This window comes from Paroedura picta, chromosome 8 (assembly GCF_049243985.1).
Source record: "Paroedura picta isolate Pp20150507F chromosome 8, Ppicta_v3.0, whole genome shotgun sequence".
Taxonomy (NCBI): domain Eukaryota; kingdom Metazoa; phylum Chordata; class Lepidosauria; order Squamata; family Gekkonidae; genus Paroedura; species Paroedura picta.
In genome coordinates, this window is record NC_135376.1 from 7,221,464 (window position 1) to 7,248,087 (window position 26,624).

Here is a 26,624-nt window from a genome sequence, read left to right on the forward strand (position 1 = left end):
TCCCAACAGCCACATTTTGCACCAGCTGCAATTTCCGGGTCAAGGACAAGCCTGCGTAGAACAAGCTACAGAAGTCAATTCTGGAGGTGACTATCACATGGATCACCATTGCTAAGTGCTCAGGAGGCAGGTAGGGTGCTAGTAGCCTCGCCTGAATGAGATGGTAGAATGCCTGGCTGGCTACCTTTGTGACCTGCACTTCCATGGAAGGCAAGGCATCCAGAGTCACCCTCAAATCTGTCTGTCTGTGATTTCTATACCACCCGGCCTTCCATATGGCTCAGGGCGGTTTACATACAACAACATGGGGGGATACATGGAACGAATTAATATATAACATAAACAAATACAACAACAACAATCTAGATAGCACAATTTCAGTGACCTTAAACAACAAAAAGCCTTGCCTGGAGCACCCAGTTTCACCCAAGCCTCAGCTGGACGAGAGCTTAGCACAACGGGCAGAGAGCTCTGACCAGCAGGGGAGAACGGAGCTGCAGACAAACCAGAGCTTAGATTCCAAAGTTGTTGCAGGAGTTCCTCATTCCTCTGTCTAGCCTCTAGTTGTAGTTCTCTTCCTTGTCAGTTGACCTGGCTCACCTGAGCCAATTAAGCTCACCTGAGCCAATTAAGCAATAACAGCCATGTGCTTGAAGAGAACTCCAGTCTAAAAGGCACCACACCATGATAGCAAAACAATTGCTGACTACGGAAGACTGTAAGTTATCACAGAGTTAGGACTGAAAGGCTATTGACAGCCTATATTAACTGGAGGCTGGGAGGCCTGGGTTGTGGAACTTATCCTTCTGCTGGTACCCTTGATGCACTGGAGTGAGGTAAGACATTCATTGCATTCTGTCTGTCCTTTGACTCTGTTTTTAAAATACTGATGCTCCCTACCTTCCTGGGAGCTCACCTGTGTCCTTTTCAGCAGAGAGCTGAAACATGAGACCAGCACAGGAAGCAAATGAAACAGCTGGCTTCCCTCCCTTTTCTGGGGGAGATAAAAGGTGGGATGGGGCAACTTACCAGCATCAGGGTATTTCAGAGAGTCCAGCGCCTCTTCCACCCAGCAAGCAGCAGGAAGAGGATAGATAAGCCCCAAAATTGGCCCTCATTGGCACATTTATTTCTCCCTATTGCTGGCACACACCCAGGAAGGGCCAATCAAGTAGGGAGTGAGTTGTCTGCACACAATTTGAACTGATTGGCCCTTGTTGATAGAGTGCAATTTGAATTGATTGGTTCTCATTGGCACTCTCTCCCTATTGACAACACCCCACCCCCCCAGAGAGGGCCGATCAGGTCAGGAGTGTTTACACACAACTTCAACTTTATAATGTTTAGTGATAGTGATGATGAATGGTTTGGGTTGAACTCTGCAGGGGGGGGGATGGGACATAATGAAAAGCATTAAATATGTCAGGACCGGAGACTAAAGGACAGATGCGCCCCCAATTGTAAAATGGAGACTGATTAACTGTGATCCCGCCACTATGCCTAAATGAAAGCATGCACCTTGAATAAAACTTTCAAAAATATGAATCATTGTTTTGATTTTCATAGATTATAGAAAGAAAAGAAAGAATATTCAAATGCAAATTGCATCATAAAACAGAATTTTTGCCCTGTCTGAATTCTAATGACTTAATCACATATCTGTATGGCTATTGCTTACATATTAATACATTTCAGATAATAATTCCAATGTCGTTTCAGTTCTTCAATTGGTCTTCAGTTCACTAAGATAGTTAGTTTTGCCATTTTACACGAGTCTCCTGTCTTATCCACCCATGCGGACCTCGTCACCAACTGTGTAGCGGCCATGGTGGTGGTGTGAAAGATCAGTCCCTTAAATAAAACTTGATTGGTCTTAAAGGTGCCACTAGTCTCAGACTGTGTCTGCTAGTTCAGACCCACTCAGAGACCCCCCTGAATCTACGGCAGGCATGCCCAAACTCTAGCTCTCCAGATATCTGTGAACTACAGTTCCCATGAGCCCTTGCCAGCATGTACTAGAAGGGGCTCTTGGGAATTGTAGTCCATGAACAATTGGAGCGTTGCAGTTCGACCACCCCTGTACCATGCCCAGGCTTCTGATCATGGAATGCCAAATTAGGGCTGCCAACCTCCAGGTGGTGCCTGGAGCTCTCCTGCTATTACAGTTGATCTCAAGATGACCAATGGCTTGGAGGATGGACTCAGTGGCCTCATACTCCACTGAAGTCCTTTCCCCAAAACCTGCCTTCCCAAATTTCCATGAATTTCCCTACCTGGAGTTGGCAACCTTAGGTCTAAATTTATTTCTTCCCTTGCATGCCTCCTTCCTTTCCCTTCCCCTTTTCTCTGCTGTTCCCCAATCTCTTCTCTCTCTCTCTCTTTCTCTCTTTCTTTTTTTTTGTCTCTGACCGTGTTTAAAAGAGAATCAGAAAACGTCACAGTTCTCTGGAGAGTTTAGCCTCTGATCTCCCTCGGACTCCATTTCTCCTTCCCTCTCTCCCCTCGTGTCCTTTCTTTTCACAGCCTTTTCTGTTTGGATCACAAGCCTGCCGGCAGAGTCTGTTCTTTGTGACTTCGTAATTGTCCGGCACCTGGTGTCAGAAGCGCTTTATAAATAATAAATCATGACTCTCTGGGAAGTTGTGAGGAATTTTTGCCTGGCTTCTGGACTCTGTGTAAAAATGGCAAGTTTTCTGAAATCCGGTTATGCAGACTCGACCTCTCAGAATTCGGTTTTGATCTCAGAAGCCAGCTTAAGCCTCCGGGACGGGGGGGGGGGGCGAGGGAAGAATCTAAATAAAACGAAGGCAAAGACAGATATCAGTTGAAAAAGAGAAGCCAAACAGGTTTTTCTACCTGCAGTCTGAGTCTCCTTGCCTCTCCGTTTCACAGGAAGCCTGAGAGGGACTCATAAGCAAACAAAATTTTGTTTCGGCAGCAGTCAACGGCTCTGCGAAGATTGGGGTCATGCAGGGTTATGACATTGCTGGCCTGAGCCAGTCGGACAATAACCTGACTCCAGATCCCCGCTGGGAAGAAAGATGGGATACGGCTGAAATAAGTAAATAAAAAATAATTAGAATTAATATGTCCCTGGGAGCAGAAATGAAAATATGGGTATCGAGCCACTCGTGTTTTGCAAATACAGAGTCGTATCTTATCATTTTTGTTCAGCAGCACGTGGAGCTTTTGTCATCTCTGGGTATTTCTAGGAACGGGCAGGAACTCCGTGGTAAGAACTTCCTGTAAACAGGCCTTATTGTCCTTTTAATGATTTCCTCTGCTTCCAGTGGTGGCAAGCAATAATGTTACCAAATCCCTCTGCAAGTTGAGAAATTCCTGGAGATTTCAGGATGCAGCCTGGGGAGAACAGGGGGGCCTCTGTGGGTTACCATGCCATCAAATCTACGTGGAAGTACAGTTGCCAGCTCTAGGGTGAGAAATACCTGGAGACTTTGGGAGTGGAGCTTCGGAGTGGGTCGTATTCAGGGCAGGGAGGAACCTCAGTGAAGTATAATGCTTGGGAGAGTACCCTCCAAATCAGCCACTTTCTCCAGAACAGAGCTCTTTAGTTAGGAGACGAGCTATAATTCTCAGGGATCCCCCCGTCCCACTGAAAGACTGACATACATTCTTGGGTCTTCACAAATCTAGGATCTGCCAAAGCAAATCACAGTGGCTCAGGAAAATGTGCTTTTTAGGGAAGACATCTGAGCATTTCTTGGGTGGGGGGGGGGGGGGACCCTGCAGTACAAAAGACTCCAGAGATGTCATGGCCTAGTTCTTTGCAAGGCCCAGAAAGCCCCGCCAAAGCTCTCTGGCCAAGCTGTGCGGGGGAGATACGGCTGTACAATGAGGCCCGGCCAGCTCCAGAGGATGTGCCACGTTCACTGCGAGGCGCCTATCTCCGGAACGTCTTCAAGTCCAATTAGTCTCAAACGTCTTTTGAGCTCGCTCTGAAATTGCGGCAGAAAAGAATATATTTCCGTTCTGGACATTTCAAGGCGGGATGTGGAGAAGCTGGACAAGAAATATTCGGAGGGAACAGGCGTTCTCTCAAACACTCTTCAGGCCGATTGAAGGCTGAGGGCCAAAATTTCTTTAAAAAAAAAAAGCATTCATTGGATGGATTTACAGGGCAATCTTTGGCAGTTCATTGTGCTCCCGCTCGGCCTGTTTTCCCTCAACATTTCCAGGATGTGATGAGTCACAAGAAGGACTCCCATCAAAGCAGCTCAGTGCACAGGACAATGGTGGAACCCCATATTTGCTGACTGGGGAATGAGTGTGAGGCGGGGTGCCCAGACAGAAGTTGGCAAGTAGCACAGGAATTGGGGGATCAGGCAAAGGCCGTTGTCAAGAGTCACACATTCACATTGCCGTTCACAGATCTTGACAAGGGCCTCAATTCGATCTCAGCTGCCGTCTTCCCATTACTTATGCCTCTTGAATCTTGCTAGGGATACTCGCCTCCAGGAGGGCAAGTCAAACAAAACCGGGCAGGCAAAAATAACCACAGATTTGAGAAACAAAAATCTGCAATGGAGGGGGGTTACGCTGACTATCGGGAAGTGTGCACAAAAATGAAACGATTATAGAACTTAAGTAGCAGTTTCTATTAATAACTCTTAAAGGAAGACAAAATGTGAGTCCAAAGGCCAACAAAAATTTGTTCCAGGCGTGAACTTTCATGTGCAGGCACACTTTCTCTGATGGAACAAAAATCATAAGACTACTGATATAAGGAGAGAGTAAATTAGCTCAATCAACCAATTAGCCCAACTTACCAACCAACCCAGTTCTCCAGTCTACTAGTCCTGGGGGACTTTAACGTCCATGCTGAGCTACTGTCCTCTGGAACTGGACAGGACCTAGTGTCAACCATGGCAACACTGGGGCTCTCGCAATTTGTTGTTGGCCCCACCCATCAAGCAGGCCACACCCTGGACCTTATTTTCGGCGTAGGTTTGGATGTGGATCTGGTCACAACAACAGCCGTGCCATGGTCAGATCACTATGCTCTAAAGGCTCGGCTAAGGCTTCCACCACCTCCTCAGTTGGGCGCCGAGCAAATTTTAGCTCGCCCGCGGAGACTTATGGATCCAATAGGATTCCTGAACGCTCTGCGGGAACCAATGCCTCCCGGCACTTCTCTCAATGGCCTGGTCAGTGACTGGCATGACAGACTGCTGACTGCCATTGATGAGATAGCTCCCCGACGCCCTCTCCGGCTCCGTCTCAAGCGAGCTCCCTGGTACACCGAGGAGCTTCGCGACAAGAAACGGGAACTGAGACGGCTAGAGCGAGTTTGGAGGAAGACTCGTGACGAAGCCTCGAGAACATCTTATAGAATGCAGATGAAAGCCTATGAGATGGCGGTGAAGTCAGTAAAACGCAATTTTTACTCGGCTACCATCGCATCTGCAGACTCACGCCCAGCTCAATTGTTTAAGGTAGTTCGATCTCTCACTGCCCTGATTGAAGGGCAACAAAACAGTAGCCAATTGGACATCAGCTGTGAGGCATTTGCGAGTCATTTTGCGGACAAAATCTCGACACTCCGCCACGACCTCCCCCCAACCTTAGATACAAAAAGTGAACTAGAGGCCCCTTGGCCGTCTTTGGAGAAAACTATGAGTAACTTCAGACGACTCACGCTGACCGAAGTGGACAGGATTCTAGCGACAACAAGACCAACTACATGCCCACTAGATCCTTGCCCATCCTGGCTCTTGAAAACAGCTGGCATAAAGATAATGGGCCCCCTCCGGGAGATAATCAACCTATCTCTAACAACAGGAGAATTCCCGGAGGGCTTGAAAGAGGCTGTGGTACGTCCACTGTTGAAAAAAACATCTCTAAACCCACAAGAGCCTAACAACTACAGGCCCGTGTCTCACTTAGCGTTTCTGGGCAAGATGATAGAAAGGGCAGTCGCAAACCAACTGACAGAATACCTGGAAGAAGCTTCGGTCTTAGACCCATCCCAGTCTGGCTTCCGGCCTGGCCATGGGGTAGAGACAGCGCTAATCGCCCTGACGGACGACCTCCGTCGCCAGTTGGATCGAGGCGGGTCGGCACTGCTGATATTATTAGACCTCTCAGCAGCGTTCGACACAGTCGATCACGAGCTTCTAGCTCGCCGCCTCATCGATGCTGGAATACAAGGGACAGCCCTTCAATGGCTGATCTCCTTCCTCCAGGGTCGTGGACAGAGGGTTGCAATAGGAGAGAAAACATCAGGCCGCCGGCAACTTACTTGTGGAGTCCCACAAGGAGCGGTCCTCTCTCCTATCCTATTCAACATCTTCATGCGCCCTCTCGCACAGCTGGTACGGACGTTCGGGCTGGGTTGCCATCAATATGCAGATGACACCCAGCTCTTCCTCCTGATGGATGGCCGCCCTGACTCTCCCCCAGAAGCATTAGCCAGCTGCCTGGAAGCAGTGACGAGATGGCTCAAGCAGAGTCGTCTGAAGCTCAATCCTTTAAAGACGGAGGTCCTGTGGCTAGGTAGGAAGGGCCCTTGCGAGGAAGCGCGCCTGCCTACCCTGGATGGCGTGCAGCTCTCCACGGCTCATGCCGCCAGGAACCTAGGCGTGATTCTGGACGCCTCCCTCACAATGGAGGCCCAGATCACAAAGGTAGCGCGGCTGGCATTCTACCATCTCCGCCAAGCCAAACTACTAGCGCCCTACCTGGCCCCGGAACACCTAGCCACAGTGATCCATGCGACGGTCACCTCTAGACTAGACTTTTGTAACTCGCTCTACGCAGGCCTGCCCTTAGCCCTGACCCGGAAACTACAACTAGTTCAAAATGCAGCAGCCAGGATCCTCACGGCAACACCGTGGAGGTCCCATATCCGGCCTATTCTTCATCAGCTGCAATGGCTACCAGTTGAATTCCGGATCAGACTAAAGGTTCTGGTAATTACCTTCAAGGCCATACGCGGTCAGGGCCCAGTGTACCTGAGGGACCGCCTCCCCGCCTATGCCCCCAAAAGAGCTCTACGCTCTACTGCCTCAAATCAGCTAAGGATCCCTGGCCCTAAAGAAGTCCGTCTGGTCTCGACCAGGGCCAGAGCATTCTCTGTTCTGGCCCCTACCTGGTGGAACGAGCTCCCAGAAGAGATCAGGGCCCTGACGGAGCTTAAACAGTTCCGCAGGGCCTGCAAGAAGGAGCTCCTCCATCAGGCATTTGGCCGAGACCAGACGTAATCAACAGCGACCAAGGGCCCCTGCTCCCCCCCCACCCCCCCTCAGAATTCAATCAATAAACCACCCCTCTCAGAATCCCATCAACAAGCCCTGGACCTGTTTGTATCACAACTGTTTACTGTTATACTGTGTTGTGTTTGGTTGCAATTGTTGGTTATTGATGTATATGTTTTACAGACTGTTTTATGTAAGGTTCCTTGTTATAATGTAAACCGCCCTGAGCCTCCGGGGAGGGCGGTATAGAAGTATGATAAATAAATAAATAAAATAAATAAAAATAAATTAGTAGTAATTTAGTAAACAGCATCGCAACAAATCTGCAGCAAGATAATGAAGATGGGATAGTTCCTTGCTAGAACAATAAAATATGTCCTTCCGGTTCAGTTGACATTCACAAAAACATAGGGGGATATAAAACTGTTAAGGTTAGTGATTAATGGCAGACGCTTTCCCAGTTGTGGGAAGAAGTAATTAAAAGGGACTTAAAAGACTAAATAAAATTTATAAAAAATCACTTATAAAGCAAATGTAATATAAAGAATAATAATAGTCTTTACTAATCATTCCTTTTTCAAAAAAGAAATAATTTCTTCATGCGCAGAAATAATGTTGACACTGAAGTGCTGAGACAGAAGACACAAGACTCTGCAAGACTCTAGTGGGTGCCTGCTGCAAGCCCTGTATTGCCGCTAGCTACATTTACGAGAGCCAGCTTGGTGTAGTGGTTAGGAGTGTGGACTTCTAACCCGGCGAGCCGGGTTCGATTCCGCGCTCCCCCACATGCAGCCAGTTGGGTGACCTTGGGCTCGCCACGGCACTGATAAAACTGTTCTGACCGGGCAGGAATCTCAGGGCTCTCTCAGCCTCTCCTCCCTCACAGGGTGTCTGTTGTGGGGAGAGGAAAGGGAAGGCGACTGTAAGCCGCTTTGAGGCTCCTTCGTGTAGAGAAAAGCGGCATATAAGAACCAACTCTTCTTCTTCTTCTTCTATGAGGCATCTTGTTAATATCAAATATGAAACTGACAATACCGGATGTCTGTCTTGTCTTTTGAATCTTCTGTAAAACCCAAATTTACTTTTGAGTCTTCTCTTCTATGAAAAGCCTGTGCTCTGACCTTAAAGAATCACATGCAGATGATCTTGGACCTCTGAGGAACCTTTTTCTTGTTTTTTGTAGCATTCACGGACTGGGTTACCCCTACGTACTAATTCCGGCACCCTGAACTTTGAAGTAGGCATGGAAATGAACTTGGCAAGCTGTTCCATTCCTGAAATCAAGGTGTTTCACAAGCGAGCTCTGGCTAGCAATTTAGCTGTTCTGCCCGGGGTAGAATTCCAGATACTTTTCGATGCAGCCGTCTAGGGAGAGGGGAATCCAAGATGCATCAAGGCCACATGAAGCAAGACAGTCCCACAGTTCAGATGGCCATGGCCTCTCCCAGCGAGCCTCGGCCACATGGGAACGAGCTTCCCCCAAGTACTTTAATCAACTCAAAAGGCAATTTGTCTAGCCCTCTGTTTATAACCTTGACAAGCAGACAGGTTATTTTAAAGCACGTTGCTAAAAGCAGACGTCAAATGCTCTCTCCTCCTCCGCAGACAATCCCCAGGCTGCCTCTAAAAGGGGAGCTCAGAGCATCCCTTGGTGTAAACATGGACTCTAGAGCAGGGGAAGTCAAGCTGTGGTCCTCCAGATGTTCATGAACTACAATTCCCATGAGCCCCTGCCAGCAAACGCTGGCAGGGGCTCATGGGAATCGTAGTCCATGAACATCTGGAGGACCACAGGTTGACTACCCCTGCTCTAGAAGACCAGGTAACCAGTCGCTTGGGACTGGTCCCTTGGGTTTGTTGACGTAGATGTCAAAATCGAAGAAAGTCATGGCCTTTCTTCTTCTGTGTGGGGGGCAGAATCATTCTCCCATGCTAAACCCCCTGGACATCTGACCAAGGGACAAATGGCATGATACAGTCACTTCACAACCTGTTGCTCTTGATTCGATGTGTCAGAACAGCTGATGTTACATGCACTCATCTCTGCGGTCACAATCAGAATGTGAAGAAGTATACCCCACTTTTCACTACCCGAAGGAGTCTCAAAGTGGCTGAGGATCCTAGAATCTTGGTGTTGGAAGAGCCCTCCGGGGTCATCTAGTCCAACTCCCTACAGAATGCAGGAAATTCAAAACTACCTGACCACCCACAATGACCCTAATTCCATACCCAGATGATTTCCCCCTCCAAAACCCAGAATCCTTGGGCAGTCTGGCCTGGAGGAAGTTTGCCTCCTGACCCCAAAGTGGCAATGGGCATTTCCCTGGGCATGCAAGAAAGGGCCACAAGAGCCAAGCTCAGACGCAATCCCTTCTGCCCACCACTCTTAAACTGCCTAAGTTCACAGAATCAGCATTTCTGTCAGATAGCAATCTAGCCTCTGCTTTAAAACTTCCAAAGTTCCATCATTTGTCTGTGCAGTGACACACTTTCCCCAGCTAAAACAAAGGTACTGTTATAGAAATAGAGACAGAGTTCAATGAGATCTGAACACAATGGAAAAATGGGCAAATGAAAACAAGATGCAATTTAATAAAGATTCTTTAGTAAAGTTCGGCATCTGGGTCAGAAAAATGAAAAGCAAGCCTACTGGATGGGGGATATGCTTCTAGGTAACACTGCGTGTGAACGAGACCTTGGGGTACTTGTGGACTGTAAGCTAAACATGAGCAGGCAGTGTGATGCAGCGGTAAAAAAGGCGAATGCCATTTTGGGCTGTATCAACAGGGGCATCACATCAAAATTACAAGATGTCATAGTCCCATTGTATACGGCACTGGTCAGACCACAACTGGAGTACTGTGTGCAGTTCTGGAGGCCTCACTTCAAGAAGGATGTAGAAAGGGTACACAGGAGAGCGACGAGGATGATCTGGGGCCAAGGGACCAAGCCCTATGAAGATAGGTTGGGGGACTTGGGAATGTTCAGCCTGGATAAAAGGAGGTTGAGAGGGGACATGATAGCCCTCTTTAAGTATTTGAAAGGTTGTCACTTGGAGGAGGGCAGGGCTGTTTCTGTTGGCTGCAGAGGAGAGGACACGCAGTAATGGGTTTAAACTACAAGTACAACAATATAAGCTAGATATCAGGGAAAAAAAAATTCACAGTCAGAGTAGTTCAGCAGTGGAATAGGCTGCCTAAGGAGGTGGTGAGCTCCCCCTCACTGGCAGTCTTCAAGCAAAGGTTGGATACACACTTTTCTTGGATGCTTTAGGATGCTTAGGGCTGATCCTGCGTTGAGCAGGGGGTTGGACTAGATGGCCTTTATGGACCCTTCCAACTCTATGATTCTATAAATCTGGAAACATCATGGTTGGCTTTGCTAGCACAGACTCTAATCACTTGGGTTGCCCTTCACAGCAGTCAGCGCTCAACATGGAGTCCTACATCTTCAGAGTTTCGAGGAATGCTGTGTGATTCACATGTGTTGACTAGACCTTCTCTGGGGTACTGGGATCAGTTAAAGGCATCATCTTCCAAGAAAGCTATAGACAAATTGGAACAAGTTCAGCAGAGGGTCAGGTGTCTGGAAAACAAAGAAAGGTGGCGGGAACTGGGTATGTGCAGTCTGGAGAAACAAAGACGAGGGAAGACACGATCAAACTGTTCAAATGCCTGAAGGGGATGTCTCATGGAAGAGGGCCAAGACTTGTTCTGTAGTACTGCAGAGGGAAGACTGAATCTCATAGGTTTAAATTCCAGGAGGGCAGATTTTTGTTTAATATCAGGAGGAACTTCCTCATGGAACCAGTTACCCAGAAGAAGTTAGGCTGTTCCTCAGCAGCGGTCTACAACAGGGGTAGTCAACCTGTGGTCCTCCATATGTGCATGGACTACAATTCCCATGAGCCCCTGCCAGCAAACGATGGCAGGGGCTCATTGGAATTGTAGTCCATGAACATATGGAGGACCACAGGTTGACTACCCCTGATCTACAAGCACAGGCTGCAGTGTCATCTGTTGGAGATGCTCCAACGTTTGTTTTTCTGCATGGTGGAGGAAGCGGAACCAGGTATCCTGAAAATATCCTTGTCACTCTAGGACTTCATGACTCTATGGATTCACACCAGTGCTCAGAAGAAAAAATTGGGAATCACAAAAGTTCTCCTGAAGTGGAGATGATATACATGTAAATGTCAGCCCTAAGGAAGATAGAAAGATCGTGAAGGGAAATGAGTAGTTATTGCATATCCCTATATCAAAGCCATGGGAAGGAAGGCTGCATGGTGGAATTGAATTTCTTTGTCACTCTAGGATTTCATGTCTCTATGGTTCACAACAGTGTTCACAAAAACAATTCAGGAATTGGTATAGAAATGATGGTATACCAATACTGGTATAGAAATGATGTAAAGACTTTTTCATATGTATATGTAAGCCAAGAGGAAGTTAGAAATACCATGAAGGTAAATGAGTGGGTTTTGTATATCCCTATAGCCTTTGTATATCCCGTATATCCCTTAGCTTCCAACGTGGTGTGGTTACCTTCCACCAAGCGGTGGAAGGTAACCACACCACGTTGGAAGCTAAGCAGAATCAGTGCCTGGATGGGAGACCACCAAGGAAGGCTCTGCAGAAGAAGGCAACGGCCAACCATCTCTGCTTCTCCCTTGCCTTGAAAGCCCTGGGATGGGCATGGGAACACCGCAAGTCAGTTGTCACCAGGCACCACGTACATACATATATTGAAGGTGTGATGAATCTAGATTGAACACGTGGTTGGGAAAGAATCCGATCTATCTCTGCAGTCAACCCGCCATGGCAGGCAACGTCTCTTGGGCTGCCAGGGCCTTTCTCCTCGACTTCCTCAGAATGACACCGCCGACAGAGTTTGGTGGTCCGTGAAAGCCAAGAACACACGTAGAATGTTGATGGAACCCCAAGGCCACATCTGGTAAGATGAGACCTCATACTCCATTGGCCAAATTGGAGGCGTTGGGCGAAAGCCTCAGCGACAACGGTCTTGGGTGGAGACGATCCGCCCTGGAGGGTAATCTCTGAACAGTTGGTGTGCTTTTCCACGGCGCGCCATGGATCTGATAAAAAAAATTCTGCCAGTCGGAATTTCATTAACCAAGCGAAAGAGGGGGTCAGGCCCAGAGCAATATGGCTGGAAAAGAGGGACCTGGAAACTCGAGACCGAGTCCAGCTGTCTTGTAAAGTGCTTCTCGCCGATTGGGACCCAGGGCATTGTTTGCTTTGGCCCACCACAGCTCTGGGCTGGAGCGAACAGCTGTTCAGATTTGCTGATGATATCACAATTAGCGGCAAATTGTTTAGTGCTTTCCCAGAGAGTAATGTTCCCGTCGCCCTTTGCGAAGGGAAGGGCCTGCCTGCATCTCCCACACCCCATGCAGACCAATTAACGGCGCTCAAAGCAAGGCGACTCTGCCTCCAGGATCTTCCGCCCGGTAATTTATCACACACACCCCTCCCCTTTTATTGCTACCACCAGAAAGGCGATCACAATAGCAAGGTTTGTGCTTCCCCCGAGATCCTTATATCTGCTAGACGGTCCAGGAGTAATGCTGAGTATCTCACGGAAGCCGGTTCAGCCACTTGGTGAAATTTTAGGAGTCAAATCGGTGACTTCATTCCTCTTGGGTAGCACAGGTTGGCTAGAATAGAGTCTTTGTGAAATGCGTCTGGATCAAGCTTCTTCAGTTCAGGCTCGGATTGGCTCGTTGGCTTACTCCTCCTGTGGTTTCGTTAATTGTGCGCATCAATGGCTGACTGATGCATGGACATCCCTCTGTGGGTCTGTAACAGAAGAAGAAGAAGAGTTGGTTCTTAGATGCCTCTTTTCTCCACCCGAAGGAGTCTCAAAGTGGCTTACAGTCGCCTTCCCATTCCTCTCCCCACAACAGACACCCTGTGAGTTGGGTGAGGCTGAGAGAGCCCTGATATCACTGCTTGGTCAGAACAGCTTTATCAGAGCCGTGGTGAGCCCAAGGTCACCCAGCTGGCTGCATGTGGGGGAGCGCAGAATCAAACCTGGCTTGCAGTCTTAACCCCTACTACAAGAAGAAGAGTTGGTTTATATACCCCGCTTTTCACTGCCTGAAGAAGTCTCAAAGCAGCTTACAATTGCCTCCCCTTCCTTTCCCCACAACAGACACCATGAAACATTTTGCAGACTTTGAGAAATCCCAGAAGTAGCACAATTATGCAGAATATGGTTAGGAAACATGGCTGTGTACATGTCGATTTGGGGCCCCTCCCCATGACCTCTAGTGCAATCATTGGCCGTTCGGGGAGAGCTGGGTGGCGGTCACATCACTCAACAAATGTTTCACAAATTAAAAATATATAGAAAAATAAATAACTCCCACCCCTTCAGGAAACCCTTCCAGGACTATCAAGAAAGCTAGGATTTCATGGTTGAGAAAGCCAGGTCAGGGGAATGAACTCTACAGGCTCAAGGTTTGGACTCTCTGGCTTTCTCTGTTGGTCTGGTTCTCTCCCTGCTTCTCTCCCAGAATGCTTCCTGGTAGTTGGGGGAGGGCACTGGCAAGGGATATTGGGGGGGGGGGGTGAGGGGACTGCCCCATTGTCTTAAGTGTCACATCACCTTCTGTAAAAAGTCAGAAGTAACTGTAGGAGTCACAACAACATTACGGTAGCTCTAGAAACTAGTTGAAACTCTATGGTTTTACCATAGAGTTTGCAGTGACTCCTAAAACTTTCATTAAAAAAAAAACCCAGAAATGCCATAATGCTACAGCTGGCATTGTGCCCCTTTTCTGCTGGCTGCCACTTAATGGGAAGTGGAAATAAGAACCCAAGAATGTAAGAACGTAAAAAGAGCCCAGCTGGATCAGACCAGTGAAGGTCCACCTAAGTCCGGCATCTTGGGCCCCGATCCTGGGCACGGATGTCAATTGCCTGACCCGACAACCATGCCTGCATTCTAGCTGTCTGCGATCTGCAACCGGAGAGCCTTGCCTATCTTGATTGGGGGGAAAATGGTGCAAATGAGGAGAAACTGAAGCGAGACAAAATATCGAGGGCAGACAAAACAGAAGCAAACTGGTTCGCCTGGACGTCCTTCCAGGAATTAGAGAATGTGCCAGAATTCCTCTTGGGGAAAAGGGAACGAACACTCAGCCTACTGCTGCCCTTTCCTGGTATTTCAGCAGCTCTAGTTTTCGGGAGCCGAAGCTCCGTGGCAGCACAAAGGAGTTCTAGCAGCTTTTTGCAAGAGTCCCGGCACTGTGGACGGGTGCCTCGGCACCCTGCTTTCGGGTTGCAGTCCTGACTGCATGGGCGAACGGTTGGGAAGAGTTGGCCAAAGTTAAATCCATCGAAACCAGAAGTCAAGTGGCTGGGGAAGAGAAGGCCACCGGAAGGGCCTTCACTACCAATGCTCAACGGGGATCATGTAAAGAACTTGGGAGGGAGGGTGGCTTGACTCTTCCCTTGCTCTGGACCAGGGGTAGTCACTGCGGCCCTCCAGATGTCCATGGACTACAATTCCCAGGAGCCCCCTGCCAGCATTTGCTGGCAGGGGGCTCCTGGGAATTGTAGTCCATGGACATCTGGAGGGCCGCAGTTTGACTACCCCTGCTCTGGACCCTTCCTCTGAAAAAAATTCACAGAGTAGTTTAGCAGTAGAAGGTGCTTCTTAAAGAGCTGGGGAGCTCCCCCACACTGGCAGTCTTAATCAGCTGGAGAGATCCTTCTCCTAGATGCTTGAGGCTGTTCCTGCATTGAGCAGGGGGTGGACTAGATGGCCTCAATGGACACTTCCCACTCTAGGGTTCCATGATTCTAGTCCAGCAGTGGAATGGGCTGCTTAAGGAGGTCGGGAGCTCCCCCTCACTGGCCGTCTTCAATCAGCGGTTGGACAGACCCTTATCCTGGATGCTTGAGGCTGATCCTGCATTGAGCAGGGGTTGGGACTAGATGGCCTGCATGGCCCCTTCTCACTCTAGGATTCTATGAGTTCAGCCCCAAGACCAAGCTGGAAATAGATAACCTTTTCTTCATTAGCTCTTTGCAGCCCCTCCTACGTTTGGCCTTGAGGCTTCCAGGTAGTTTTATCAAGTAGTTCCTAGAGGTAAAGGTAAAGGTATCCCCTGTGCAAGCACCAAGTCATGTCTGACCCTTGGGGTGACGCCCTCTAGCGTTTTCATGGCAGACTCAATACGGGGTGGTTTGCCAGTGCCTTCCCCAGTTATTACCGTTTACCCCCCAGCAAGCAAACTGGGTCCTCATTTTACCGACCTCGGAAGGATGGGAGGCTGAGTCAACCTTGAGCCGGCTGCTGGGATCGAACTCCCAGCCTCACGGGCAGAGCTTTCAGACTGCATGTCTGCTGCCTTACCACTCTGCGCCACAAGGGGCTCTAAGTAGTTCCTAGCCGAGCACAAAAAAGTCTGTTTTGTTCTCCGTGCAGAACCCCCAACCTCCAAGCAAGCCAGCCCCAAGCAAGGTGCTCCTGGAACCAGATGAAGGCTTCTAGGCTTGGCCTACAATGAGTCCAGATCGCTCCTCACATCTCTTTCCATGTTCGAGTTCAGAGGCCCTTCAGACATTTCGATGGCGGAAAACGCCGTAAAGTCGGACCCGGAGCACAGCCTTGTAGATTCAGGCCGAAAATGGTCGTTTCTGCATTCCTCAGCCCTGCTCCAAGAATGCTGGCTGCCCTCCCCAAAATCAGCCATGCTTTTCGCTCATCTGCTGCTCAGTCATCCTCGACCAGGAAGTTTTGCCTAGTATTGTACTTGCATCAGTGAGCATTGTAATATTTTTTTTTCCATATCTTCATTTTCAGAACATTTTAACTCTTTCAAGACAGCGAGCTACATTTTTGAGGGAAGTTAGTAGTGTTGTGCTGCACCGTCACCCAGAGCTGGTTTGCCGGGATATAAAAGTCTAATAATAAATTAAAAAATAAAAATAAATTTATCTGTACCTGCTATATCAATTTAGGGTTGCCAGGACTCAAATGCAGCTAAGGCACTTTAGGAGAAACCTCAAAGTGACATGGGGTAGTTCTAGGAATCACTAAAAAGTCTATGGTAAAACCACTGTGTCCTGTGATTCCTAGAGCTACCCTGTAACACTTCTGGGATTTCTCTGGATGTCACAAAGAAACACCAAAGGCATTGTATGATTTTACAGTGATATTCCTGTGATTCCTATGACTAGCCTTTATCACTTCCAGATAGAACTTTGAATTAAAATACAAATTGCCTCATGATGCTATGCCCTCCATCTGGTGGGGGGGGGGGACATTTTAACTACTGTGTATGCCCAGGAGTCATGACTTCCTTCCATGAACCCACAGAGATAACAGATAGGCTGAGTCATTTGACTTCTTAAACTTGAACTGCTCTTGGACTCTTCCTCATAGATATTCTGTTGGGTCAGATGTCCTGGTTACCTCTGACAATCTCTGTATGAAATCTGAAAGGTTTTTTTTTTTTTAATTTGATTGGCCATGACATGTTACTTCTCCTGCAGTTGCTTGTCTTTTAGCTGATTGGACTGGGGGTTGGAGTAGATGACCCAGGAGGCCCCTTCCAACTCTATGATTCTAGATCAGAATACTTTATTAATCAATCCATTTAAGTGCTTTTGTCAAGGAAAACGACAGATGAAAGATACCTCAGGAAAGAAGTAGGCGTCCCATATGCCAGCGTGGCGTAGCGGTAACCAGGTGAGGTGGGTTTGATTCCCCACTGCCCCACATGCAGCCAGCTGGGTGATCTTGGGCTCATCACAGCCCTGATAGTTCTGTTCTCACAGAGCCGTTCTGTCAGAGCTCTTTCATCCCCACCTGCCTCACTTTCAAACGCTCTGCTACTCTGTAACTCAGTCTTTCTGGAGGGACTCAGGACCAAGCCAAGTGCAAAAGTCCCAACACAGATTTGCTAATTAGCAGGCTGGATAGCAGAGCACTACAAAGTTTTTATCTAAGTTTCAATTGTGATTTTATAATGTGTGTGAAATGAATGACAAGAACCACGCTGAGCCTGCTTGCGGGCAGGGGAAGTCCATAAAACTGAGAGGGAGAGGGCAAGGAGGAAGAGAGAGAGACAGACAGACAGGTCAGTAGGTAGGTAGATGATAGGTAGGGTAGATAGATGATAGGTAGATATGCCAGGAGCCAGTGGCAATTGGACAGCACATTCTCTTGGTCCCAGGTCCTGCATCACTTAGAAGCAAAGTATGGGATCGGCTTCATTAACATGGTTGAAAGATGAGATGACATTCCATAAACCAAGGCAGACGCATGACTCTGCCTTTTGCGTCCTTCCAGGAACGCCTGCAGTCATGAAAACCCTCTAGGAAGGCCACTCGATCGGGCCTTACGAAAACAGAGCTTTTAGTATGAAATCCACAAGATCTCACGACCCTTCTGACAAGATCCGCTTTGCAGGGTTGAGATCCCTCAAGGAGGGGGGACCCTTCCTGGCTTCCGTGGCTTTCCTGGATGCCAAGGTTTTAAATGCTCAGAGAGAACAGTGTGTGCGTCTTGAAGAAACCTAATGAGGTGCAGCAAGAGGAGGAAGTGCTAAAATTTGAGTGCGAGAGAACCCTGGTGAGTTTCGGGAACCGCAGATGGGAGGACGAGGGCAGACGGAAAATGGAAAGCAACCCATGTGGCTTTTTGCAAATTATGGGTTCTCAAAAAATGGGGGGATGAAAGAGGGGAAGTGGGACACAAAGTTCAGAGCTGCCGAGCGAAACGTGCCATGGAAACACAGATGGGAGATGTTCTCTCCGCACGAGCCCACTGTGAGCTCCTTGAGTGTGCATTTGTGGTGGTTTCTTCCATGACGACAGAGGAGGAGGTGACCTATCTCCTAAGCTGAGGCTAAAATCTCTTCATGTTCTCAAGGTATGAGTTCCAGGGAGACCCAAATGGGTTTGGTTATCTCCAGCAGGTTCAGAAATACCTGGAGATTTGAAGGTGGAGGCGGGGGGGGGGCTCAGGAGGGGATAATACCATAGAACAGGGGTAGTCAACCTGTGGTCCTCCAGATGTCAGTGGACTACAATTCCCATGAGCCCCTGCTAGCAAACACTGGCAGGGGTTCATGGGAATTGTAGTCCAGGGACATCTGGAGGACCACAGGTTGACTACCCCTGCCATAGAACATGACTACAATTACCATGAACCTCTGCCAATTGGCTGTGCTGGCAGGGGTTCGTGGTAGTTGTAGTCCATAGATGTCTGGAGAGCCCCTGTGATGGAATCAATCATGCAAGACTCTAATTTCCTCTGGAGGAAGTGGAATAAATGTTTTGAATAAATGAATAATAAATCGGCGATCTCTGTAGTTTAGCGATCAGTTGCAATTCTTGGGGAATTATTGACAAACCAGCTCTCTCCTTGAGACTGGAAAGCTGAATACGAACTGACCGGTCTGGTTAGCAAGTCTACATATTGGGCCAAAAAGCAAAGGAACCCCAAGGGGGCTTAATTTTGTTATAGCTTTTAAAAGAAATGTGTATCCTGTTTTTCTCTCCAATTGGACTCAAAGATGCTTTTCACATCCTTCACCTCTCTCCCACCTGCTCTCTCATGATGCCAGCAGTCTCTGTCTCTGTCTCTGTCTCATCTCTGTCTCGTCTCTGTCTCTGTCTATCTCTCTCTGTCTCTCAGCCTGATCCACCTCACAGGCTGGCCGTGAGGCAAAATAGACAAGCGTGCACTGCCTTCGGCTCCTTGGGGTGTCAAAGTATCCTTAATCTAATATGAAAACCTGCTAGGAGGCATTTAAATGTTCACATTTACATGTGATCTGTTCACAAGCTCGTGTGGTTGTGGTGGGTCTGGGGTCACCTGACAGGTTTCCGGGGTGGAGGATTCAATCAAGGGATTGCTGAGAAGAAGAAGAGCTGGTTTTTATACACCACTTTCCTCAAAGGAGTCTCAAAGTGGGTTACAATCTCCTTCCCTTCTTCTCCCCACAACAGACACCTTTTAAGGGAGGTGGGACTGAGACAGTTTGGAGAAAACTATTTATTGGAAAATTTGATTGAAACGGCAGAGTTTTGCCCAGTGACAGAAATCATCATCAAATCATCGAATAATGGAATAATAAAGTTGGAAGGGAAAGCCTGGGTCAATAATAATAATAATAATAATAATAATAATAATAATTATTATTATTATTATTATTATTATTATTATTATTATTATTATTACTGGATTTCTTAGCCACTTCTCCCCCATCGCGTGCAATAAATAATTCTCTGGAGAAGTACATTGCACAGCACTGCACATTTATTCACATCAATCTTGTTCATATTTAGATTGTAGCTAAAAAGAGAGAGAGAAACCTAATCTAAAGAGTCCTCTCTCTATCACAAATGGCCAGCTTGTCCAGCATCGTGTGCAAAGGGGAGAATGAGGGCATGATATCAAGAGGAGACACCTGCAGAGACATGTGTCTGCACTGCTGGCCATGTGAAGCAAGTGAGAGGACAAAGAGAGAGAGAAGAGGGGTCAAAGGGCAGCTCTCAGGTTAAGACTAAGAGAGACCTTGCATTCAAGGAGTTTACACCTATACACCTTTAGATGTACCACCTCCCCAGTACCTGAGGGACTGCCTCTTTGTATACATCCCCCGAAGAGCTCTGAGGTCAGCAAATGCTAACTTGCTGGTGATTCCTGGCTCTAAAGAGGTGTGCCTGGCCTTGGCCAGAGCCAGGGCCTTCTTGGCCTTGCTCCAGCCTGCTAGAATGGGCTGCTGGCAAAAACATGGGCCCTTATGGAGCGCCTGAAGTTCTGGAGGGCCTGCAAAATGGTGCTTTCACCAGGCATATGGTTGAGGTCAGGCTGTACATCGACTATCTGTCTGGGCCCCCTGCCTACACCCACTCTGGGGGGGGGGATATTGTCGGATGGGTGCCCCCTCATTGGGCCAGGTATCTCTGATATTTGTTCTAACCTGTTACCTGGCCTGCTGTCATGGATGGTCCAGAACAAAGCAGGATAACGGGAGCAAGTGATATTAGTTTGTTACAATCTTATGCAGATTTCCATGACATTTTATTTATTTGTTTGTTTGTGTGTTCATTCATTCATTCATTCATTCATTCATTCATTCATTCATTCATGTGGTTTATATTCCACTCCTTTATTGCATGTTGAAATCTTTCTTTCTTTCTTTCTTTCTTTCTTTCTTTCTTTCTTTCTTTCTTTCTTTCTTTCTTTCTTTCTTTCTTTCTTTCTTTCTTTCTTTCTTTCTTATTACAATTTGTCCATATAAAAAGCCCCATAAACCCCATTAAAACACTCTGGACATAACATACAATAAAATCAAAATCCTAAAAGAATTGACAGTATTCAACCCCCTAACCCCCCCCCCCCAAACACCTACACAGAGGAGTGGGAAGAGGGAGCACAGATGACAAATGCTAGATCGCTTACACTTAGCACCAGGGGGCTCACCAGATTTATTCATGTTCCCTGCCCTAAGAACAAATTTAGTGAGAAATCTCCAAAATACATATCCCAAATTCCTCCTTTCCCTGGCTCCTCCCCCCCCCCCGCCCAAATCTCCAGGTACTTCCTGCCCTGGAGCTGGCATCCCTCAGAGTACACATTGTGCCTCCTGTGCAGGGTATGGCATTGCACAGGGCCACAGAACATGGGCTGATGCTCCTCCCAGGTCAAATGCTGGGACTGCAGCCATACCTTTGCCCCCTCCCACTTCCCCCATAAAAGGTAAAGGTATCCCCTGTGCAAGCACTGAGTCATGCCTGACCCTTGGGGTGATGCCCTCTAGCGTTTTCATGGCAGACTCAATACGGGGTGGTTTGCCAGTGCCTTCCCCAGTCATTACCGTTTACCCCCCAGCAAGGTGGGTACTCATTTTACCCACCTCGGAAGGATGGAAGGCTGAGTCAACCTTGAGCCGGCTGCTGGGATTGAACTCCCAGCCTCATGGGCAAAGCTTCAGACAGCATGTCTGCTGCCTTACCACCTTGCATCACAAGAGGCTCTATATACTTCCCCCATTAGTAATGATTAAAAAGAATGTGAAACATACGTTTTCAAATCGAGGTTATTATGTTTTGCTGAAGATATTAGTTTTGGATACGTTTGGAGCTGAAAAAAGGAAATTAAAATATCTTCCTACAGCAGGAAAAGAGCTGAGCACTTCCAACTAATAATGCAACACTTCAAAGCACTTGGCTACATCATCGGGGGCGGGGGGAGGCTGGGTGGGGGTGAGGTTTTTAGTTAACCTGGTAATTCCCAACCTGTGTGTCACAGGGAGCGGGCTCTGAGGCATGAAACAAAGGCTTCTGCAAGGCCCAAACAGCATACTTATGGGAGAGGCGGCCTGCTTTGTCTCTGCTTGAGTTACTGTTCTGGCCTAGCCACCTTCCAATCAGCTCCTCGTGGAAATGCATCGATGAGTTTCTGCAGCTAAAAGGACCCTTCAAGGACCCTCCCTGCAAAGATGAAACCGAATGACTTGTCCTCAGAAGAGATTGCTTGTTGCATCTCTCTGTGAGTCCCCCCCCCCCTTGGGCTTTTGTTGCCCTTCATTCAGGAGGCAATTTCAGAACAGTGAGGCCTCTGGGAGATTTTCCTGCAGGGGAGTAATTCTTACCCACAGGCAAAAAAGAAGCCAAAGTTTGAGGGGGTGCTAGACTGGGATATTCCATAAAGGAAGCTGCAAGGCATGAGCATGAGGTTGCCATCTCTGGGTTAGGAAATACCTGCAGACTTTAGGGGTGGATTTGGGAGTGAGCAGGATTTGAGGCAGGGAGGGACCTCCGTAGAGTCTTATACTGTCTCCAGTCCTCTCCCCTCCCCCTGCAAATTCAAGAAAAGAAAGAGACTCCTGCTGTATTTGGCTCCCCCCCCCCTACTACAATCTACAATCGAGTGCAGAACACTTTTCTGTTTCAAGGGGGGGGGGCTGGAGGAAGACTCGAGTTAAACTCAATCTGGGCCTATTCTGCACACAATAGATAATGCAGTTTCAATGCACTTTAGAAGTAGATTTTACTGTCCTGCACAGGAAAAATCCAGCTGTCAAAGCACATTGAAAGTGCATTATCCTATGTGTGCAGAATGGGCCCTGGATTCAGCAGGATCCACAACGGAATGAACAAAGTAAGTGCAGAATCAGCCCTGTTGCTTGGCATCCCTACTTGGACAAAGCAGTTAATGACAGGAGAATCTTGAGGCCATTAATCCACAAGGCTGGCATGAGCGAGAAGCAATTTGAGAGCACTTAATGTGCGAACGCTGGCAGGGGCTCATGGGAAATGTAGTCTATGGCTATCTGGAGGGCCGCAGTTTGACTACCCCTGGCCTAGAGGGTGTTTATTTATTAGTCCATGGGGTTGCCATCTCCTGGTTCGGAAATTCCTGGAGATCTGGGGGTACAGCTTGCAGATGGCGAGATGTGGGGAGGGTGGGGACCTTTTCAAAATCCTTCAGTTAGTAAAAGAGGGGGGGAGGTCCAAATAATCAGTTATTCTCCCTCTTCCTCCTCCTCCTCTTCTTCATTTGCTAGCTTCCAGCCTCAGTTCGCCTGTTCCTCACTTTGTCTCCCTAAGAAATCCACAATGGGGGGGGGGGGGGAGGAGACCTCAAGCTGCTGGAATGCAAGATGCAGCCAGGGGGGGGGGTGGTTCCTTGCACCAAGTCGCCCCTCCTTACCATCCAGGCGGGGAACCTCACACCTCTGCAGTGAGAGGGTCAGGCTTCAAAGCCCACGTGGGCACTGATCCAACAGCCGGGCCCGTGCTGGCCATCTTGATTTCTACCAGGAACCTCCCCCTCTCCCCGCAATGAAAATGCACTGAGACTCTCCGTTTGCTCTTTGTATGAATCACCAGCTCCGTAGCCAACGATTTCATCTTCCTCGGGCTGCAGTCCGACCTGTGCATCGCCCTCTGGTCCCCCCCTGCTAAAGACGAAGCCCTCGCGGGGACGCCAGGAGACAGATCAAACTCTGCACAACTCTCCGAATCCTTCCAGGGGCTGGAAGCCGTCCAGGAGTCTCATTTCGTGGCTCCTCCTGCCCCCACCCCTCCCGGCCTCCCTCCACGCACCTCCTGCCAGCCCACTCCCCCGACTCTGAGCAATTTGACTTTTATAGTAATACCTTCTGAACCCTGGGCCTGGGGCTTTGCCAAGTCAAACAGGGAGAACAATGGGTCTCCTATTGGGGCCTGGAGGAATTGGGGTGTTGGGGGGGGGGGACGAAGAAGGCTGGAGAGGGAAGGGAACTCCGAGGATGCGGGCCAACCCTAAAAATAACTTTCGTTCTGTTATTATTTACATGGCGAGAAAGTTCATTGAGAAGCCGGGAGGCGAGCTAAATGCCGGTGAGATGCATGTGGCGTAGACTGGAGTCGATATACCTGCCCCCTGCACACAAGGTATATTTGGGGGGCGGGAAACGTCTAACGGCTCAGACTTCTTGGCACGGGAAAGAACAAGTGCATTCACCCAGTGCAGTCTTACTGGTAGGGCTGCCAACTCTGGGTTGGGGAGTTTCTGGAAATTCAGGGAGGGGGGCGCGGGGAGGGAGGGTTTGGGGAAGGAGCGGGACCTGCATGGTGTCTCCTGCCGTACAATCCACCCTTTCAAGGCAGCCATTTTGTCCAGGGGCGCTGATCGCTGGCACCTGGATGACTGGTGCCATTCTTGGAGATCTCCAGGAAGTGAAACAAACCAAGAAACAAAACACAGAGTCGAGGCTCCCAAATAAGCAGTGATCAATGTAACGGTTTGTTCAAAAGACAGCTGGAAAACACTCCGGTTGAATTGGTTTTTCGATGGACTTCCTCAGCAGCCTAGATTTGTATTAAATTTATGACATGCAGAAATACCATCTTCAAGTATTTAAAAGGCTGCCATGTAGACAATGGAGCAGAGTTGTTCTCTCTTGCCCCGGAGGGACAGACCAGAACCAATAGGATGAAATCTATTCAAAAGAAATTCCGTCTCAACAACCGGAAGAAGTTCTTGACAGTTAGAGTGGTTTCTCAGTGGAACAGGCTTCCTCGGGAGGTGGTGGGTTCTCCGTCTTTGGGAATTTTTAAACAGAGGCTGGAGAGCCATCTGATGGAGAGGCTGATTCTGTGAAAGCTCAAGGGGGTCGCGGGTGACAGTGGGTGAGTGATAGGGTTGTGAGTGTCCTGCATAGTGCAGGGGTTGGACTAGATGACCCAGAGGGTTCCCTTTCAACTCTATGATTCTATGATTCTATGTCGGCAACCGGTCTCACTGAAAGTGTATCTTTATCCCCCCCCCCCCCTTTCTGGGATAGTGGGCAGAGCAAATTTCCATGGCACACCTGGGGAATGGTGATTAAAAGGATGAATCTTAAAGATCTGGAGATGCCTTGACCTGGATGGCACAGGTCGGCTGAATCCTGGAGGCAAAGCAGGGCTAACCCTGGATGGTACCTGGATGGGAGACCCCCAAAGGAGACCAAGGTTGCTGCTCAGAGGCAGGCCAACCACCTCTGAGCATCTCTTCTTTTGACATCTCATATGCTGAGCATAATCAGGTCTGTGGATGGGAGACCATCTAGAAAGTCTAGGTGAAGGAAGAAGATGAAGAAGAAGAAGACTTGGTTTTTATACCCCACTTTTCCCTATCAGCAGGAGTCTCAAAGCGGCTTACAATCCCCTTCCCTTCCTCTCCCCACAACAAAACCGTCTGAGGTAAGTGGGACAGAGAGAGCTCTAGCAGAACTTATCTGGGACAACAGCTCTACCCGGACTGTGACAAGCCCAAGGTCAGCCAGCTGGCTGCATGCGAAAGAGGATTGGGGAATGAATCCCAGCTCTCCAGATTAGAGGCCGCCACTCTTAACCACTGCCCCAAGCTGGCCTTAGGCCCCCCGAGCTGGCTGCATGTGGGGAATGAAACCCAGTTCTCTAGGTCAGCGTCCATTGTTCTCAACCACTATACTGTTCTGGCTCCCCAGGAGAAGACGCCTTGTGCCAGGGCAGCTCACAGGCCCGTTAAGTTCAAAATTATTTCCTCTGACCTTCCGGAGTCCCACGCAGGGTCAGAAAGGTCTGTTTTAAGAGGGGCTTTGGAGACCTTCCAGCAGGAGGTGCCGGGACTGCGTTGAGGACCTTCTGCATGGCCCGACCACTGGGCCAGGATTCCCTCCCCAATGCCAAATGCCCCCGTTTCCAGTCTGACCTCCGTCCCAGACGCCTGGGCAGACAGAAACCCTTACTTCTCGAACGTATATTTAAAGGAATAAGCGGATTCTCGTAGCAGCAATTACCACGGCTGGGGACACCAGCAGAGAAACCACGACAATGTCAAAAGATCATCAGAGGGCAAGCTGAGGCGAAAATTATACAGCAGCAGCCCAAAGAAAAGCTGTTTTGGAAAAGACACGTTTGTTCCCGTTTTGAAAGAGAAGGCTTGCTTGTCGGCTGTTTCAAAGAGGGACCCTTCTCGTTTTCACAGGACCAAGCAGAATGTTGGTTCCGAAGGTTGCCAACCTCCAGGCTAGACCAAACCATTGAATGGCAGAAATGGAAGTAATCAAATAACTGTTTGAGGCACAACCAAATCATTCTAAGTAATATGGAAGACCCAAGTTGTCTCTCTTATGTGTCGAGCTTCTTTAAACTATTTCATAAGGGAAGGTTGTTATTTTTATGTTCATCGAAATGTTCCTGATCAAAACTCAGGTTGAAATCGGCTTGGTTTGATTATTGGCTGGATATTTTGGGCTTTTTTTTTTTTTCTTGAGAAAAAGAAGAGTTGGTGTTTATACTCTGCTTTTCACAGCAAGAAGGAGTCTCAAAGCGGCTGACATTCACCTTCCCTTTCCTCTCCCTACAACAGACACCCTGTGGGGTGGGTGAGGCTGAGAGAGCTCTGACAGGACTGACCTGTGAGAACAGCACTATCTGAGCTGTGATGAGCCCAGGGTCACACAGCTGGCGGCCTGTGAAGGAGCAGGGAATCAAATCTGGCTTGCCAGATCAGGAGTCACCACTTTGAACCACTAAACCATGCTGGCTCTATCTTAGACCTATCTTAGCCAGATTTGATATTTTTATACCCAATATTTTGGAAACTATCTTCTGTGCTAACAGCTTCCTCAGCTAGCAATTTTTCCTCGGTGAGGTGCTCTACAGATACCTCATAAAAGTTTGTACTCCATATTCCTTCAAATCAAAATTAGTTGTTTTCCTCAAATGGTTTAGGATTATTTCAGCCTCCAGGTAAGACCTGGAGCGCTCCTGGAGTTACAAAAGATTGCGGGACACAGTTAAGAGTGGCAAATTCTAATCTGGCAAACCAGGTTTGATTCCCCAGTCACAGTCCTGATAGTGCTGTTCTGACTGAGCAGTCCGGTCAGGAGCTCTCTCAGCCCCCCCC

The 26,624-nt window shown here is 48.4% G+C and overlaps 1 long non-coding RNA gene across 2 annotated transcripts; it reads left to right on the forward strand.

Moving 5' to 3' along the window:
* The first annotated feature begins 816 nt into the window (after positions 1-816).
* On the forward strand, positions 817-25,825 carry LOC143842568 (uncharacterized). Of its 2 annotated transcripts, none has more exons than XR_013233182.1 (3): positions 817-836; positions 23,554-23,641; positions 25,701-25,825. It is a non-coding gene; the product is annotated as an uncharacterized LOC143842568 (long non-coding RNA). The 2 variants fall into 2 exon arrangements; XR_013233183.1 differs by lacking the exon at positions 817-836 and adding an exon at positions 17,605-17,822.
* Positions 25,826-26,624: the final 799 nt, after the last annotated feature.